The sequence below is a fragment of the Apium graveolens genome, chromosome 8 (genome assembly GCF_009905375.1).
Source record: "Apium graveolens cultivar Ventura chromosome 8, ASM990537v1, whole genome shotgun sequence".
In the NCBI taxonomy this organism is placed as follows: domain Eukaryota; kingdom Viridiplantae; phylum Streptophyta; class Magnoliopsida; order Apiales; family Apiaceae; genus Apium; species Apium graveolens.
The window spans coordinates 137,228,724-137,249,170 of record NC_133654.1 but is presented as its reverse complement, the minus strand read 5'-3'; positions in this window follow the sequence as shown (position 1 = coordinate 137,249,170).

The window sequence follows — 20,447 nt, the reverse complement described above, 5'->3', positions numbered from 1 at the left end:
TTGTCTTTATTACAATGGCTAGCTTCAATTTTAATGGCAAATCCATTTCGTAAAGCATAAGCCCTAAAAAATGGCCGGCCTCATCCACACTTTGAAAAATTTGATTCAAATATGGAACTCCCCCCCCCCATCAACATTTTCATACAAATTTGCATCCTCTACATTATCATCTTCATCTCCCTCCTCACCCTCAACATTATCACTATCATTTTCAACCTAGTTTGCAACCTCATTTTCATCATTTTCATCTTTAACATCAACCAAATCGTCATCTAAATTAATAAATTCCTCATTTCTATCTACAAAATCAACATCTTCAACATATACAGGGGTTTTAGATTCTTCACTAGTATTTAAATCATCAAGATGTAAGCTATGATCAATAGACTCTTTTTTTCATTTTGACGTTTATGACGAAATATACGAGCAGATAATTTATCCGCCATGAAAATGTGAAATTTAAGACAAGAAATATATCTTGAATTGACAAAACTACTTGAATTTCTTGATGAAAATGCCCCAAAATCGCCTAAAATGTAAACTTGGAGAGAGTAGAATTTTTCTTGAAAATTTTGGTATTTTTTGTGGTGAAATGAGCTGCTGTTGGAATGCTGGGGATAAGGGGACAGTACCCAACCGCGGAAATTTTCCGCGGTCCGTCCACTCCAACCGCTGAAAATTTCCGCGGTCCGGATACAATCTCACCCCGTTAATCCCCATCCAACGGCTGTTAAACTGTTTGTTAACAACCTGTTAATAGCAAACAGTTGCTACAGACCCCCCCTATATATATGGGGGGGGGGCTATTCTATTAAAAATCAATTTTAGAATAGAAATTAGAAATTAAATATTTTTTTTAAATTACTTCAAAATATATCATTTATGGTATGCTTATCGATCGTTGAGAAATGAAGAAAAATATAGTTAAGTCGAATTTTAAAAAAACTTACCGTTTGACGGGGAAAAATAAAATTAAAAATGGAGGGGAAAAACTGAGACTGTGTGCGGGAGGGTGCAGATTGATGGTGGTGTTTTTAGGGGATCATTAGATTAGATTGATCTGATATCTTAAATTAGTTTCTAGGTTTTATTTTAATTTCAGTTTCTATTTGATTATATATATACATAGGGAGCTATTCCCGCCATCGTTGGATGGGATACAGCTGCCGCAATGTTTCATTGCGGTAGTACTCACCTGCCGCAATGAAATATTGCGGTAGTACTCACCTGCCGCAATGAAATATTGCGAAAGCCTGCAATGAAACATTGCGGATGGTGTATCCCAACCAAGTTGGTTGGGGATAATTTGCCATATATATATATATTGCATTTCATATCCAAGGACGAGGACTTGTCACAACTTACATTTCAACTTTGTTTTGAATTATAACTTACGGTTAAAATTAAAACTTAGAAGTACATGCTTACATGATAAATATATCTATATATACAAATATATTCGTATAAATATACACATAATATGTATAATTATGAAATATTATATTATCCTTATACTGTTATATATATATAGGGGCTACTGTAATAGAAACTAATTTTAGAATAAAAACTATAAATCAGAAATCAAATATTTTTTTTTCAAATTATTTTGAAATATATCATATATGGTATGCAAATCGATCGCTGAGAGATAGAGAAAAACACATTGAAACGGGATTTAAATAATGCTTACCGTTTAACGGGAGAAATCAAATTAAAAATAGAGGGAAAAAACTGAGATTTTGTGTGGAGGGTGTAGATTAGTTGTGTGTGGTGCTTTTTGGTGGGATCATTAGATTAGATTGATCTAATGGCTTAGATTGATTTTTAGTTTTAATTTTAGTTTTAGTTTCTATTTGATCATGTGCTTTTATATATATATATAAGAAAAAGAATCTTACCAGTGAATTAGGGTTGAAGAAGATGAAAAGCTAAGTATATGTGAAGGTTGGGTCGCACCATTTCTCTCGTTAAATTAGAAACTAGGGTTGAATTTTATGTTAAAATGGGTTTAACCCGGGTTAGGATTTTTGAAATAAACCAGTCGGTGACATGGTGAATGACTAGTCGACTCGACTACTAGCCCAGTCGACCCATCGGTCGAATGTCGCTCGAAATATATAATTTTCTCCAGTTGACTTCTAAACCGGTCCATTCGAACACCATGACAATCATGAATTACGGTTAGTTCATGCACTTCTATTTTTTTTAACTCATTTGTTTGCTCATAATCAGAATGACTCTAGTACATTTGATCCTATGAAGTCCTAATATAAAAAGTTTAATAACCTTTTAAACTTTAAGTTTTACACCAATATATTTATGAAACCCCCGGATTCAAAAAAGTTCTTATTAGACCCTGGTGTACAAAATGTGTATCTTTTGGATCCTGTATCGAGATGGACCACATAACAGTATAAATCAGCAGGGGTATATCAGTCAATAACTACCCGCTATTTAGACCACGAATATATTCATCGGACCCTAATTTTTGAAACTGTTCCTTTTTGCTCATTAATTATGAAAAACACAATCTATTTTGTTTCACTCAAACTGTTCATATATTCTCTGCATGAGACACCATAACTGCGAATCAAATTGTTGAAACAGTTTTATTTCAGTGGTGACGAGTTCAAAATTGGATTTTTCAGCCTAAAAGGTAGACCTCACAACCGATATTTTGGTATATGGTACAAGAAAATATCAACTCGAACAGTTGTATGGGTGGCTAACAGAGAGACTCCGATTGCTAATACTTCAGGGCTTATAAGGGTCAGTAGCAAGAGAATTATGGTAGGTACTAACTAGAGTACTGACAGCATTACCTGGTCGTCAAATTATTGGAGATCAGTGAAGAATCCGGTGGCTGAGTTACTAGACAGAGGCAATCTTGTTTTCCGGGATGAAAATGATCTAGAAAATTTCATTTGGCAAAGTTTTCACTATTCTGTAAATAATCTGCTACCAGGCATGAAGTTTGGCCTGGAGTGGATTTGACAAGAGGAATAAATAGGTACTTTACGTCATGGAAAAGCGATGATGATCCAGCTCCAGGAAGTTACTTCCACGAGCACGAGCTTGATGTTAATGGTTATCTACAGTTTCTTTTGTGCAAAGATTCAGTTCTTTGGTTAAGAACTGGACCATTTGTTGGTTCGAGGTATAGTGGCATCCCTAAATTTAAGCCTAATGATATTTACACATCTATTTTTTTTATGACTCCGACCGAAGTTTATTATATTTCCAATCTTGTGAATTCCTCTGAATCGGCTATCACGAGGTTCGTCATAACTCATAACACCAACTAGACTTCTGATATGGAATATAAAAACAAAGAATGGACTGTGTATTTGGATTTACAAGTGAGTGATTGTGATCGTATGGAGTAATACTTTGTAAATTTTAATTATTCAAATAAAAATGCACATGAATTTCTATGTCATGTTGAAGCATGTGTAGTAATTACTCAACAAGTTACTTCTTGTTGTTGCTTGTTCAGGAAAAGTGAAAGTAAATGCGAGGCAAGATTTGGATCTACCTTCATTTGATCTCTTGCAAATTGCAAATGCCACTCATATTTGATCTCTTGCAAATTGCAAATGCCACTCATAATTTCTCATTCACTAATAAGCTTGGCGAAGGTGGATTGGGAGTGTATGTATACAAGGTGATCATTGACTTGCATATCACGTGTATACATCAATTGCTAATCTCCAGTATTGCATGAACACAGTTAGCTTTTTTAACTTCTGAATATATTGCATTCAACTAAAAAAAAAACTATATCAATTCAGAATCTTATTGCGTGCATGATATAATCAGAGCTGCTGTTAAGCTATCAACTCCATCTCCAACAGTTTTGATCCAAAAATCTAAATTTAGATCACCAACTGATCCAAATTTTTGACCAACTCCAACGGTGTGATCCAAATAATTGATCCAAATTACTTTTTACATATAATAATATATAAATATCATATTAAGCAATTTATCATTTAATCATAATTAGCAATTTATATAACATTCCATAAATTAATTAAATCAAAAAAAATTAATACACATAAAAATATTAAAATTGTGCACTTAATTCACGAAAAACACATTTATTGCAATAATTAACATACAAATTATCATTGATACACACTAATTTTCCGAATTAGTATACTCTTCTCACAAATGCTCAATTAGTGCATCTCTAAGTGCAATATGTGTTTATTTATTTTTTATTTTTAAATTTTAATGAAATTATATTTTCTCATTATTTTAAGTTTTATTTAAAAAATAGATTTTGTAAACTATTAATTATATTCTATTATTAATTATATAATTAAATAATCAAAAATCAATTTAAATTATCATAAATTACAAATAATAAAACCATTATTTTATATTAAATCAAGTGATCGAAATTTGGATCTGTGAACAGTAATTTGGATCACTACTGTTCACTGATTCAAATTTGGTTAACTGTTGGATTTGTCCTAAACATCTTGAAACAACTGGGCATTTATATAGGTAGTTCATGTACATAAGATATGATGAATCTACATCCACTAATATGTTTCAAAGTTTATGCCTAGATATTGTAAATTTTAATTAGATATAGACATAATATACTGTGATTTTCATTCTTGGGGCGAAAATGAACAGTTTCAAACATTAGGATTTTATGGATATATTGCTGCAAATTTTAAGGTTTAAAAGGTTATTAAGTCAATATAAAACTGTGAAATCTTAATTGCAAGCAGTAAAATCTTTTTAACCAAGTTACTGGACTTTTTTATTTTTTTAAATTGGGTGGGAACTCTTATAGGTTAAAGGAGAAATATTAAGGTAATGTATAGGCAGTGTATAGCTGGCGCTTTTTCCGCTGCTTAATGATGTGATAGTTTGATCAGGCTAAAACATAATTTTGCTTCCTAAGTTTTATAGGTCCAAACCTAAAATTTATCAAGGTTGTTTTGTGTTCGAGCAAATCATTAACCGACCCCTCAGATTAAAAATTTGTGCATAGCAAGGAAATGTAACTGATTTACTCGTTTTGATTTCTATAGATCAGGATGACAATGGTTTTTGCATTGGTTTGGTTTCCAAAGAAAATAGTGGATTTGGTTTTCCAAGAAATCCAACCTGAAATCTAAATACTTATTATTTGATCGGTTAGGGTTATAAATTAGACATAACAATGTCTAATTGCATTGTCATGTCTAATTAATAATTGTTATAAATTAGACATGAGAAGATGAAAATTATCTTCATTAGAAAGTAAAAGCTCCAATAGTAATTAGCAAAACAAAAGCTAAATTAAAGCTCTGAAAAATGTATTTACAAGAAACCTCTTATTTGAAATGTATAAAAGAAAGAGACTATATACACTTCTAAGAATCTAACTCATTTTACTGCCAATACTAATTACTTGTATAGTGAAAGTACTAATCTACCCTTACTCAACTTTATAATTACCGAACTACCCTTTTTTAATTTATAAAATTGAATTTATACCTCAATACACCCCTCTCAAGCTGGAATATGCACAACAAGACCAAGCTTGAAAGTAAGAAACTGAAGTTTGGTAAAAGTAAAAGACTTTTCATCAAATCAGCTAATTGAAGATAAGATTGTATATGATGAATCTTGATGAACTCATTGGCAACATAATCTCAGATAAAATGACAATCTACTATGAGATGTTTAGTCCTTTTCTTAAATACCCGATTCTCAGCTATATCTTGGCTACAGTATTGTCACAGAACAGATTTACTGGGAGAGGAATATCAATACGCAAATCAGTAAGAAGACCATGCAACCATATGGATTCACTAGTAGCGTAGCTCATAAATCTATACTATGCTTCACAAATACTCTTAGATGTTATTTTCTGCTTCTTTGTTTTTCAAGAAATAAGTGCAGAACCAAGAAACACTGCATAACCAGATAAAGACTTTGATGAAAAAGGACAAGTACCCCAGTCTGAGTCATAATAAGCTGTCATTAGCAACTCATTTTGAGAAGGATAAAACAGGCCCATGTTGATAGTACCTTTGAGATACTTGTGAACATGTAAAGCAGCTTGAAAATGAGTGACTGCAGGATCAGTAAGAAACTGACACAACTGCTGGACTGAATGAGAGATATCTGGTCCGGTCATATTAAGATAAATCAATTTACCAACTATTCTGCTGTAAGATTCATGATCACATAATGGAGGACCATTTGTAGTGCTCAAATGCAGATTACTAGGAAAAGGAGTAAGATCTGGAGTACAAGATTTCAAACCTGTATCTTTTAATAAATCCAGGATATATATTCTCTGATTGAGAAGAATACTTAAAGAAGTCCTAGAAATCTCAATACACAAGAAATATGATAAATAACCTAAATAATTGATGGTAAAAGCTTGATGAAGATCAGTATTGACATATTGAATATTTGATAAAGAATTCCCTGTAATCAGTAAATCATCTACGTAGGCTACAACAGCAGTAAAATCACCATTCTGATCAGTTTTAACAAACAAGAAATAATCCCGTGTAGACTGAATAAAACCTTTGTCTATCAAATATTTGCTTAATTCAAAATTCCAATGTCTGGCAGCTTGTCTCAAACTATATATGGATCTTTTAAGTTTACAGACCATTCCAGTAGCAACAACATAGCCAGATGGAGGTTGCATATACAATTCCTCTTGAACATACCCATGCAAGAAAGTATTATTAATATCACATTGGTGAATATGCCAATCCTCGGCATCAACAATAGCAATTAATACCATCACAATTGTAAACCTAGAAAATGCACTAAAAGCATATCTATGATCCTTTCCTTTAATTTGCTTATCCCCCCTTGTCACCAACCTAGCCTTACATTTATTTATAGATCCACCAGGATGAAGTTATCCTTATAAACCAATTTGCATCCAATTGCAACTTTACCAGGAGGAAATGGAACCAAATCCAATGTTTGATTAGTTTCAATAGCTTGCAACTCAGTTTGCATAGCATCAACTCACTTTGGGTAATTTTTAGCTTGATTATAAAATGTACGTTCGTGTATAGAAAGAACTTGAGCAAGAGTAGCCAAATAGGTTGTCCTGAAAGAGGATAACTGAGTATCATCATAAACATTAAAAACTTGAGAACAATAAGCCTTTGAAGAATATGGAAAAATATAATCAATGAAATTTTTAGGAACAGTAGCATTCCTTGAAGATTTTTTAAAGTAATAATTGCTTGAGAAGGTGTATGATTAGACTAAATAGTAGGCTCTGACATTCCAGGATCTTGAAGAGAAAAATCAGTAGTACTAGTGGTAACAATATTGTCATCATTAGCAGAAGGCGAGAACATTTTATTAAAGCTCCAGAGGAACAATCAAGCAATGGCTCAAGAACCTGAACTGGTCCTAAACTTTCTTTAATTTATTGTAATACTCAACTACTGAATCACTAGCCTGAACTACAAACATCAATGATTTGTGAATTTCATATAGTTGCGGATCATTAGAATGTCCATATTGTTCCTGAATTTCTAACCATAACTCTCTAGCCGAAGGAGTAAAAATAAAACGCTCAGCGATCGACTTATCAATCGAGTACAACAACCAATATGCTACCATATAGTCATTACGAATCCATTTATGAAGATCAGGAGAATCATCAGCTGGTCGTAACAACGATCCGTCAATAAAACCTATTCTGTTCTTAGCACTGAGTGCTAATTGAACTCTATGACTCCAATTGACGTAATTGTTTCCAGAAAACATAATTTGACCTAGTTGTGCATTTAAATTATCATTCGAAGATAGAAAATAAGGATCATTATAGTTGATTGTTGTATTTGTGCCTAAATTCATGTTCTTTGTATTCGCGTTTGTCGAAGAAGATGCAGAAGTCATAAGTGTTTGATGAAAAGCTATGTTAGGTCCGTAATCAACTATAGGGGGTGAATAAAGTTTATACAAATAATTCGACAAAACTTCAACAGAATCAACAGTTTTTATATTAACAGATATAAACTAATTACAAATGTACTCTCTCAAAAGGATGAACAAATATCCTTGAGAGGTGCTGGGTTATGCGAATGATATAACAATGTTCGCAATGCTTATAACATGAACCTAATATGTGCTTTATATAGAGCACACCTACACAATCAAATAAGGAATCCTATTCTATTACAAGAACGAAACTTATCCATGTATGATTGCTTCTGAGATAAAGTTTTTCACCGTCTTGGATTCCTGCTTTCCTTTTCCTCCTTGAATATCTACTGAAGTGACAAATCCTGATGGCATCATTTGCTGATCATCAAGTACTGATATAAGTACTGATGACGTCACTCTTCAGTAAATACTAATATAAGTCCTGATAAGAACTTCTGATAGTTTCTGTCCAGATATCATCAATTATATCTAACAATCTCCCCCAACTTGTGGATTATGGAAATATATACAAGTTCCAATTGATGATGTCAAAAATATCTAAATACAGTAATCAAGTAAACATATTCATTCTTACTTTAGTGAATATCATACTTTACTCTTCATTATGAACTCTAACACAGTCTGAAAAATCTTCAAGAAACTTCCTTAGCAGATTTTCTTCCATTACATACAAATACCATTGCATCCTCAGTTTATGTTCTTTCAGTTCATCTGTTGATTCATCATTCTAATAGATGGCAGCCCTGAGATTATGTAATTTTGAATTTCCAAGAGATTGATCATCCAGCTCAAGAAACCTAATTTTCTTTCCATCAGGATTAAAGGTCAAAACTTTAGTCCCTAGAATCATTTCTATCTTGACTCCTCCAATAGGCATATCAATAACATATTCAGTATGATCAATGTACTTTGGAATGTAGTTAGATTTGTAAGACATTCCTCTCTGCTTTAACTGCATCAGGTTCTTTATGAATGCTGACCATCTGGAAGTTACATAATTAGTTACCTTGAGAATTGTAGCAATAAGTTCCAATTCCTGCCATGGTTTATTTCTTAACTGGTCTTGATTCAACCTTAAGTTTCTCCCAGACTCCAGAAAATAAATCATTTTCTCTTCAATATGATCAATAACAATTTACACTGATATGATCTTTTGTAAGTCTTCAAGCATCACATTGTCTCCAATTTCTGTCAAATTTGAATGCTTTCTTAAAGTCAAAACATCTCCTACAAATGGATCAGTATTTAATCTTCCAAGACCACTTGTGATTCCAGGTTTTCTAGAGTGAGAACTTCTACTGTAAATCTTCTTTAATGTTTCAGAAGAATCTCTTCTAGGTGCTGGTTTCTTGATCCCCATGACAACTTCTTCTTTTCTTCAAAAGTAAGTTCTGACTTATCAAAGACTATGTCTTTAGAATCAGGATTTGATAAATTAGCTTGAATTGAGTTTGAGATATCAACAACATGAGTAGAATCAAAGGTTGTGATTGGTTGAATAACAGCTTCTTCTTTATTAACTTGAGCAATGTCAGAGGTTAATTTCAGTTTTTCATCCCAGTTAGCTCCATGAATTTTCCTTCTTTGGTGAGATTGACTGACTTCTTCTTCTTCAGTAATTTCATCAGTATCAAAAGGTTGAACAACTGTATAGATTGGATCTATCAGTATTTATGATTTAGTTTCCTTAGATACTAATTTCTTCTTTGCAACAGCTTTGGCTTTAGGCTTTGAAAGCTTTGACTTCTCTCCTATCTTCTCTTTCCCTTTATGCTTCCTGTCAGCAGTTAAGATAGCTTGAGATCTGAGAGATCTTTCACCCTCTTCCTGACTTACCTCCATTATGACTACACCTTTGGTTGGTTTGTAAGAAGGATCATCTTCATAAAAATCTTGAGAGATAATAGCAGTATCAATATTTACTCTCTTCATGGATTTCTTGAAGTCTTCCTCCTTTTTCCTTAGCTGTTCTAGATCAACTCCAAGATTTTCTCTTTCAAAGATTCTTCTACTCACCTCAGAGTCAAATTCTTAAATCTTTGGATCCTTCTAGAATAGAGTTATGTTTCTACCTTTTACTTTCTGTGTTTGAAGATACTGACTTGCTTCTGCACCAGCTTCTATCTCCAGAATACCTTGGTCTTCATCAATAATTGTGACTTGTAAAGTTTGTTGAGTTGTTGTAGTCATAGTCAGTTCTTTAACTCTTCTTTCACTTTTCTTAATTTCTCCACCTTGTCTATATTGAAACCTAGTAATTGTTTTTGATGAACCACTAATTCCAACTAGCTCTTCACCTCTTCTTTTTTCACTATCCTTCTGTCCCCTCTTATTACCTCCATCAGGATTTTCATCATCAGTATTTGTCAATGTCAGCTGCTTGCATTTAGATTGAATAATTTTCTCCCCCTTTTTGGCATCATCACCAAGTAGTAGAGAAAGAATCAGCTCCATTGAATTCTGTACCTCTGTAAGTTGATCAGACATTTGAACTTGCTTAGTTTACGATCTAGCTTGATTAACTTTAATTGTAGTTTGTCTGGCAACAATTTGTGCAATTTGCTTCTGAATTTCCCGATGAGTAGTCTGCTTTGAAGCAATTATTGATTCTTTGATCTGATTGATTTGAGAAGTAGTTACTTCTTGAGCTGTATGCAAGGATCTGATAACCTGAGTAGATGATTTAAGATGAGTCAGTATATCAGAATTTTGAATTCTCTATTCATCCATTTTAATAGATGTTCAAAAACATTTGTTCTGGAAATAGGATATGTATCATCTTTCCATTTAGCATTCCAGATAGCATCAAAATAATCCTGCTTCTTATTGGCATCTAACTCTTTCAGTTTCTGTTGCCTCACATATCTTAAGGGAAGAAAAGATCATCCTCAGGATCTATAGGAACATTATAAATATTAGCTTCTTCACCATCTTAGATTCTCCCTTTGCAACTGGATTTTGAACTATCTGCTGAACTTCCTCACCAGCTTCAGTATTTAAGATAGAATCAGAAATCGGTGCCGTATGTTATCCAGCAGCTTCATAAGGTTCAAAACCTCAACTAGTTAACTCCACATCTTCAAGAATTGTAGATAAATGAACTGGAGCTTCTAAATTTACTTCCACAACCTCAATTCCTTTAGAGTGCTATGGTGACTCTGAAATGGATGAAACTTTATGAATGGACTATTGTGCTACTACATCTTCAGCAATAACATGGATTACTTCAGGTGGTGGAATAATAGAGTGAATGGACTGTTTCCAGCAAAAACAGGGATTGCTACATGTGGTGGAATAGTAGATTGAATGGGCTACAAGAAAGTATTAGTACTTAGATCTGTGGAGAGATTAGTAGAACATGGCACATCAAAGTTTATCAAAGTGTCAACTGTAACGCCCTCAAAATCCGGGGTTAGATTTGGGGTACTTGCTAATCATCAAAATAATACAAACCTGTATAAAAATTATTCAAACATATACCTAACCCCTTTACATCTGTCCAGGATCTTTAAGATTGAGGTATAAAGACAAGAACAACACATTGTATCTTTATTACAAACCCCAACTTTAAAATCTCATGGAACTCTCTTTATTACAAACCACTATCTAGACAAGTTTTAAACTAAATTCATTTTATTCCAAACACACACCAAATCTATCTACACTACACCTGCTCAGGTAGCTTAAAGCTCTCTTCCTTTATCGGGATCAGCACCTTTGGTGCTAGATGGTCCCGCTACTTGACAGGCTTCTTTACCACGTGATTCCGAATAAGTTTCATTCTCTTTCTTGATTGAAAAAGACAAAGTGAATAACAACAAAAAGGGTGAGCCATAATTGCTCAGCAAGTCCATAATATATCTATAGTACTATAAGAAAGTTTAAATGAACCGGTAATCTGATTGTATCTGTAACTATGTGTTTCTGTAAAGGATAATGAAGGCCACTATCGACGATTATTAATAAACTAGACTGGACACAAAGTTTGCACCCATATCCTGCTGATCAGTCAAGATACAATGCAGATCTATACCTCTCTGTATAGATCCATTCAGGTACCCAGGCTCTACGGCCCAAAATAGGGATCCGGTTAATTCCCGGCCCATAGGATTCAGTTTATAACTAAACCTTATCGTCACCATCCAGTCCACAAGTGAGCATCCGGAATGATCAGTATGCTTTGATGTATCCCAACATCAAAATTATATTAGGATGTATATATTGTGTAATCTATTGGAATATGAATAGAGTATTTGACGTAACAAGAGAAATTAAGAATCGAAGTGAATTATAAACAAGAGAAATCAAGAATCAAGAATCGATCCACCTTGTTGGCTTCGTATCTATCAAAGAAATAAAATACTCATTTAGTCAACTCATATCTTAATCGCGTTTCAAACCGACTTCACGTAGCCCTTATCGTATACCTGTTCGATTATAACTGACTCGTATAATAATTACTAGTAATTAGGACTTGATTAACCACATAATTCATATAACACATAAGTCACATACTCATTCTAGGTTTAAAAATATTTTTAGAATCGAAATCGGATCAATATTCGCATTATCGAACAATATCTAGATCGTTTTCTAATTTTCAAAATTTATTGGACTCGTCTCTATAATTAATAGGTCTATAAGTAAATAAATATCGATAGCCGACTCAATTTCTGAAGAAATTAAGATTTAAAACTATTTTTTTATTGAAAACATATCATTTTCCTGAGTCGAAAGGCTTTCGGTTCGTTTAGATCGGATAAACGGTTCAATTAATAATTAGTTAATAAGAATAAATCAATTTATTATTCAAAATAATCAATTATTCAAAATAATTGAACCTCAAATATATTTTTAAATAATTATTTGGGAAAAATTAGAATTAAAAATGATTTTTCCATAATTTTTGGAATTAAAATGAATTTATAATGAAGTATTGAAAATAAACTTTATAATTATCAAAATAATTAATCATTTTAAATAATTAATAAATGATAAATAAATAATGAATAAATAATAAATAATTAAATAAATAATAATTTCAAATTTTAGAAAATATTTCAAATTTATATATAAAATAAATCAATTAATTAATTAAATCAATTAATCAATTTATTTAAATAAATAAAACTGATTTTATAATTTATAAAAATAAAAAGTAAAAATAAAAATCCAATAATAGGTTTCTAAAAATGGAATTGGGCAAAAGCATATCAAACCCGGGTTCCGAAAACGGTTCAAAATCCGGGTCATGAAGAACATGAACGGATTTTACCCAGAATCCGGCGACCGAAACAGATTCCGGCCAGCCGTTTTCAGGCAAAAAATGTAACCGTTTGGTTACTTTTTCAGCTGGAATCAATTCCAAATCATCTAAACAACTCAACTCCGACCACAACATCCCTGAATAACCCCTAGAACTCCAACTATCGAAATCACAGATTTGTACATGAAACTTTGAGTTTAATAGCTCAAATCAAAGCTTGTTCAGTGTACAATCAAACCCCTTACAGTCTAAATACCTCAACTTGCTCAAAATAAAAAACGTATTAATCAAAAATTCACATAAAACCCTAATAATCGAATTCGATCATACATGAATCGTTTGATGAAATTGAATACATAAATCGACTGTACACATCACAGGGAAGCTATACCAATCATCAAATCAATCAAATAACCCTAGAATCAAAACACTTTAATTCGAATATAAACCCTATAAATTAAAATCGAAAAATAACAGATTAAAACATGAAATTAATGCAAGGAATTGAAAGAACAGATCAGGAGCATCGATTTGAGTACTCACACGACTAGATTTGATGCCGATAATCGATCAAAATCACCTGTTGATTCTTTGACCCGAATATGAATTCCTAACCCGATTTGCAGAGAATTTCTTGATATTCTGATTTTTTTTTATAATTTAATTATAATTAAATAATTATAATTAGGCTATTTATAGTAATGAAAATAATACTCCTAATTAAAATTAAGGCCGTATTTATACATCTAATAAAATTAATTGGCCCTTAATTAAAAAATTTTGAGTATAAATTTTTAAATATTCAATAAATACAAAATATATGCCAAAAATTTCCAAAAATTGTGAATAATTCAAAAATGCAAAGAAATGGAATATTTGAAAGTACCATGATTCTATAAAAATAAAAATGTGATTTTTGTGGGGGGTTTTAACACCCGAAGGGGCCCGAAAAAGTCATTTTTCGTGAAACGAGAAAATTTCTAAAATAACTAGATGTTCAGAATAACGATATGGTACAAGCAATATTAGGAAAAATACGGTCAATTATTTTATTTGAAATATCAGCTATTAAAACAAAGTTTTGGTCGTATAACTTTTGATACAGAAGCATTTAACACAAAATAAAATACCCGATAAATACCTGAAAAATACCCTGACGATACAGAACACACATAGCACATAACATCTAGGGTTTCATTACTAAATATACTTAATGACATAATAAATATATAATTCATCTTTATTATGATATAATACAAGCGTAATTTCTCAGGCGTTACGACCTTCCCCCTTAATAGGATTATGTCCTCAGAATCTGGCTAAGAGAATAATTGGGGATACTTTTCCAACATTTCACTCTCAAGTTCCCAGGTTGACTCTTCAATCATAGGGGTTCTCCATAAAACTCGTACTAATGGTACCGACTTATTTCTTAATACTCTCTCTTGCTGATCTAGAATTCTTATTGGCTGCTCGACATATGACAAATCAGCTTGAATCTCTATCGGCTCATATTTTATTACATGTCTAGAATCAGGATTGTATTTCTTAAGCATTGACACATGAAACACATTATGAATATGCTGCATATGGGGTGGTAAGGCTAACTCGTATGTGACCTTTCCGACTTTCTTTAATACTTCAAATGGACCAACATATCGTGGCTTCAGTATGCCTTTATTGCCAAATCTGGTTAAGCCCTTCCAAGGCGATACTTTTAGTAACACATGCTCTCCTTCCTGGTCTTCTATATCTTTTCTAGTTTGATCTGCATATATGCATTGTTGATTTTGCGCTGCTTCCATTCGCTTTTATATAAGCTTTACTTTTTCCTTGGTCTGTTGAATTAATTCTGGACCTATAATTTTGCGTTCACCAACTTCATCCCTATACACAGGTGATTTACACTTCCTTCCGTATAAAGCTTCATAAGGTGGCATTCCAATGCCTGCATGATAGCTGTTATTTTAAGAGAATTCCACTAATGGTAAATGTTCGTCCCAACTGCCTTCAAATTCTATTGCAAAGACCCATAGCATGTCTTTAATTATTTGGATTGTTCTTTCACTTTTCCCGTCCGTATGCGGATGGTAAGCGATACTCATATTTATTTTTCTACCTAAACATTCCTGAAACTGTCTCCAGAATCTCGAATTGAAACGTGGATCTCGATCAAATACGGTTGATATATGAACTCCATGTCGCATTACAATTTCTTTGAGATATAAATGCACTAACTTGTCGAGCGAAAACCTTTCGTTGATTGGAAGAAAATGTACTGACTTCGTTAATCTGTCAATAATAACCCAAATTGCATCATGATTTGCTTTGATTTTCGGGAGTCCTACTACGAAATCCATTTCTAGATGTTCCTACTTCCATTCTAGAATATGCAGTTGTTGTAGTAATCCGCTTGGACGTTGATGTTCTGCTTTAACTCGTTGGCACGTATAACATTTAATCACCCATTTCGCTATTTTTTTCATATCTAGCCACCAAAAGTTTTCTTTTAAATCTCGATACATCTTGGTGCTCCCTGGATGAATGGAATATCTTAAATTTTGAGCGTCTCGTAAAATTTCTTCTTTCAATTTTGGTATATTAGGTATCCAAATTCTTAAGGAAATCGTAAAATTCCTTTGTCATCTTTCTGACTTGTAATTTCTTCTCCTGTCAGACTGTCGTCTTCATGATTCATTACTTCCTCTTGACATCTTTTAATCTTTTCCAACAGTTCTGGGTGGAATGTCATTGTATAGTTCATTTCAGTGGATTTTTGTGGAATACGAACTTCATTTTCCAATTTATCAAACTCTTTGATCAATCTTCTGAAGATGTTAACATATTTAATCTTTCTTTCCGGCTTAACGCATCTGCTACGACGTTTGATTTTCCTGGATGATAGTTGATTGACACATCATAGTCTTTGATTTGCTCTAGCCAACGTCGCTGCCTCATGTTGAGTTTCTTCTGCGTAAAAATATACTTCAGACTTTTGTGATCCGTGTAAATTTCACATTTCTCACCATAAAGATAATGTCTCCAAAGTTTCAGTGCGAACATGATTGTAGCTAATTCTAGATCATGCGTTGGATATTTTTATTCATGAGGTTTTAATTGTCTAGAAGCATATGCAATTACGTTGCCGTGCCGCATTAGTACACATCCAAGTCCTCGGTAGGAAGCGTCGCTTTAAATAATGAAATCTCCTTGATCATCTGGTAGCACAAGTACAGGTGCGGTCACTAGTCGATTCTTTAATTCTTGAAAACTTCCTTCACATTTTTCATCCCATACAAACTTTTCATTCTTTCAAGTTAATTTGGTTAGTGGTGTAGCTATCTTCGCAAAATCTTTAACAAATATTCTATATTAACCAGCCAATCCCAAGAAACTTCTAACTTCTGTCGGGGTCTTTGGTCTTTCCCAATTCAAAACAGCTTCAATCTTTACTGTATCGACTTGAATTCCTTCAGTACTGATTCTATGGCCTAGGAATTGTACTTCTTTTAACCAGAATTCGCATTTCAAGAATTTCGCGTAAAGCTCTTCCTTTCTTATGATTTCGAAAACAATTATTAGATGTTCAACATGTTGTTCTTCGGTCTTCGAGTAAATCAAGATGTCATCAATAAATACAATCACAAATCTGTCCAAGTATATCTTGAATACCCTGTTCATCAAATCCATGAATGCTGCTGGTGCATTAGTTAAACCGAATGCCATTATGAGGAATTTATAATGTCCATATCTGGTATGAAAAGCAGTCTTGAGAATATCTTCATCCTTGATCTTTAATTGATGGTACCCTGACCTCAAGTCTATCTTTGAAAATCATGCGGCTCCTTTTAGTTGATCAAATAAATCATCTATCCGTGGTAAAGGATACTTATTCTTGATAGTCAACTTATTTAACTCACGATAGTCGATGCATAATCGTATACTTCCGTCTTTCTTTTTAACAAACAATATCGGTGCACCCCATGGTGATACACTAGGTCTTATTATCCCTTTATCCAGAAAATCTTGTAACTGTATCGCCAACTCTTTCATCTCAACCACTGCCATTCGATATAGAGCTTTTGAAACTGATTTCGTGCCTGGTGCTAAATCAATAGTAAACTCGATTTCTCGATTATGCGGTAATCCTGGAAGTTCATCCGAAAAGACATCAGAAAACTCTCACACCACAGGAATATTTTCAATTTTTGCACTTTCTTTTCAGTATCCAATACATAGGCTAGATAAGCTCTATATCCTTGATGTAGAAATCGTTTAGTCTGCATCATTGTCAGGAACCTTTTCTGTTGTTTCTTACCTCTAAATATTACCGTTACATTATCCGCAGTTCATAATTTGACTTTCTTATTCGCAGAGTCTATCTGAGCATTATTATCGGCCAACCATTCCATTCCTATAATAACATCAAATTCTCCTAACTTGAAAGGTATCAAGTCAACAGGGAAGTAACGTCCTACTATTTCGATATCGTACTCGGGGCACACTCGGTCTACTTGAACTTGGTCATTATTTATTAACTTTATAATTAACATCTCGCCCAACCATTGAATTTCACAATTTATTTTAGCAACAAATTCTTCAGAAATAAAAGATCTTGTTGCTCCAGAGTCAATCAATACTTTTGCATCAACAGAATTCACAGAAAGCGTACCTGCAACCACACTCAGATTCTGCACAACTTCCTTCATTGTCATATTAAAAGTACTTGCTCTTGGATGATTCTGCTGTGATGGTGGAGGTAGTGCCAATACTCTTGGAACACTGGCTGCCATCACCGGTCCCTGCAATCCCTGAAAACATGCCCTTTCTGCCCGCACTGGAAACATGTAACGTCTACCTTGCTTGTTGGGCATTCATTGGAGTAGTTCCCTTTCTGCTTACTCCTGAAGCATATCACATTTGCTTTACTATAGACGCCCGTATGTTTCTGACTACATGTCTTGCAGTATGGCAGTGTTGGTCTGATGAGTCTCTGCTGGATTGGGACTTGGAAACGATTACCTGTTCTCTGATAGCCATGTTCAATCCTTTTGAAATTCATATTTGTCCGGGTTTGGAATCCCGGCTTTCTATTGAAATGGTTCTGAGAATTTTCTTGTCCCTTTTCCTTTTGGGACATTTCACTTTCCCCTTCGATAATTATGGCTTTCTAAACCACGGTCGTATATGTCGTCAGTTCAAATACTGCCACTCTGCTATGAATCCATGACCGCAATCCCTTCTGGGATCTCTTAGTCCGTTTCTCATCAGTATCAACCTGTTCTGGAAAAAACCTAGCCAATTCCATAAACTTGGCTTCATATTTAGTCATTGACATGTTCCATTGCTTTAATGTAAGAACTTGATTTCCATTTGGTTCTTCATATTTCGAGGATAATACTTCTCCAGAAACAATTTGATGAATTTATCCCAAGTCACGATATCTTCACCTTCTAAAGCTTTCTTGGATTCCCACCAATAATTAGCTTGTCCCTTCAGGAAATAGCTGGCAAAATCAGTCTTTTGATCCTCTTCAACCTTTACTAGTGCGAATGCCTTCTCCATTTCTTTTAACCAGGCTTTAGCTTTGGTAGGATCCGCTGTGCCCTCAAATTCTGGAGGATTTATGGATTGAAACTGCTTAAAAGTAACAACAGGCACAACCGGTGGTATTCATGGTTCAGGACGGGGTGGCTGCTGTAAAATTTGCTGTTGAATCTGTTGTTGTTGCTGCTGCATCTGTTGCTGCTGCATCTGTTGCTGCATCATTACCATCTGTTGCATCAGATGGAACATTTGGTTCATGACATTATTATTTTGTTCCTCAGAATTGCTATTTCAAGTCTCAGTCCTGGTCTTTCTTTTTTGTGCCATTTTTCTGGTAATAAAACAAAAAATTCATTTAATAATTTTATTAAACAGTTGTGAGTGAATAAAGATTTTTTTTTAAAATTATATTTAAAATAAGAAACTTAAAAAATTTAATATTTTGAGCAATCATTTGAAGCAATTCAAAATATTAAATAAATAAGCTAAACAATATCATTTTAAACATTTCAGTTATCTTTTCAAAATTAAATAAAATTTGAAAATATGGAAAGACTGTAAAATAGTAAAATAAATGTAAATGCTATAGACTGAAAATTTATATAAAAAAGAAAAGAGGTTGAAAAAGGTTTATTTATAAAATAAACACCGGCATTAGGTGCTAGTGCTTGATACAAAAGGTCTATCATAACTGCTGCCGATACACATTAAAACTAAGTACTACACACATATCTAGTCTTGCTGTATCTATAGCCGCCTCTATCTACATATATCACATATAATGAAAGATCCTTGTCTAACCGTCATACAGCAGAAACCCGGCGGGATACGGTCTATCTCCTATCGAAGAGTCTCTAGAACAGATTGGGCAAGGTGGGTAGCTCTATGAAACTCTACATAAGTGTGACTCCCATCATGGATTAACTCTCCCAACTCAGTAAACGGCTCTGTGATAGGTCTGCTGAAGCCTCTTCCTCAAGAGATAATCAGGCTGGAGTGCTGCTAATGGTCCTCTCTCCCTCTGCTTAAATAGTCCCAATATCTCACGACACTGAGACTTTCAATACTGCATCTCGTCCTGCATGCTACTGAACTCATGATAAGGCACAGTGCGAGGCTCTCTAATCTCACCAACTGACTCTCTGGAGGGAACTCTATGCATCCCAGCAACATCCTGTGGTAAATCCAACTGCAAACCTATATCAAGGTCTCCCATCCCCTCAACAGGAGCCATCTAAAATATATCTGGAGCTGAAGCATAAACAGGTAGAGGAACTGGAGCTGCTGCTGGTGGAAGCTCAGGCTCAGCCTCTGGCAAAAACTGATACCGGAGAGGTAGGGGAGGTGGTAGTAGTGCTCAAAGAACTCCATGGGATCAAACATCTCTATGGGATCTGGTAGCTGCACTGTGAGTGGTACTGGCTCAGCGGGTACCTGTACTGGAGGTATCTGTACTGGGGCCTTTACTGACACTGGAGGAACCACTGGGGCTACTGGTCCTGTAACTGTCCTCTCAGATGATGATGACGCTATCTGATAATAGCATAACCAAAATACAAGAAAAGAAAGGGTCAACTTAGCATTCCTAGAACTTATAAATTCCTAACCTTAGAAGCTAGCAACATCCTAATAATTCTATTCCTATCTTATGTGATCTCCCTATCTTATCTTAATCCTAATGTTCTTGTTTCAGGGA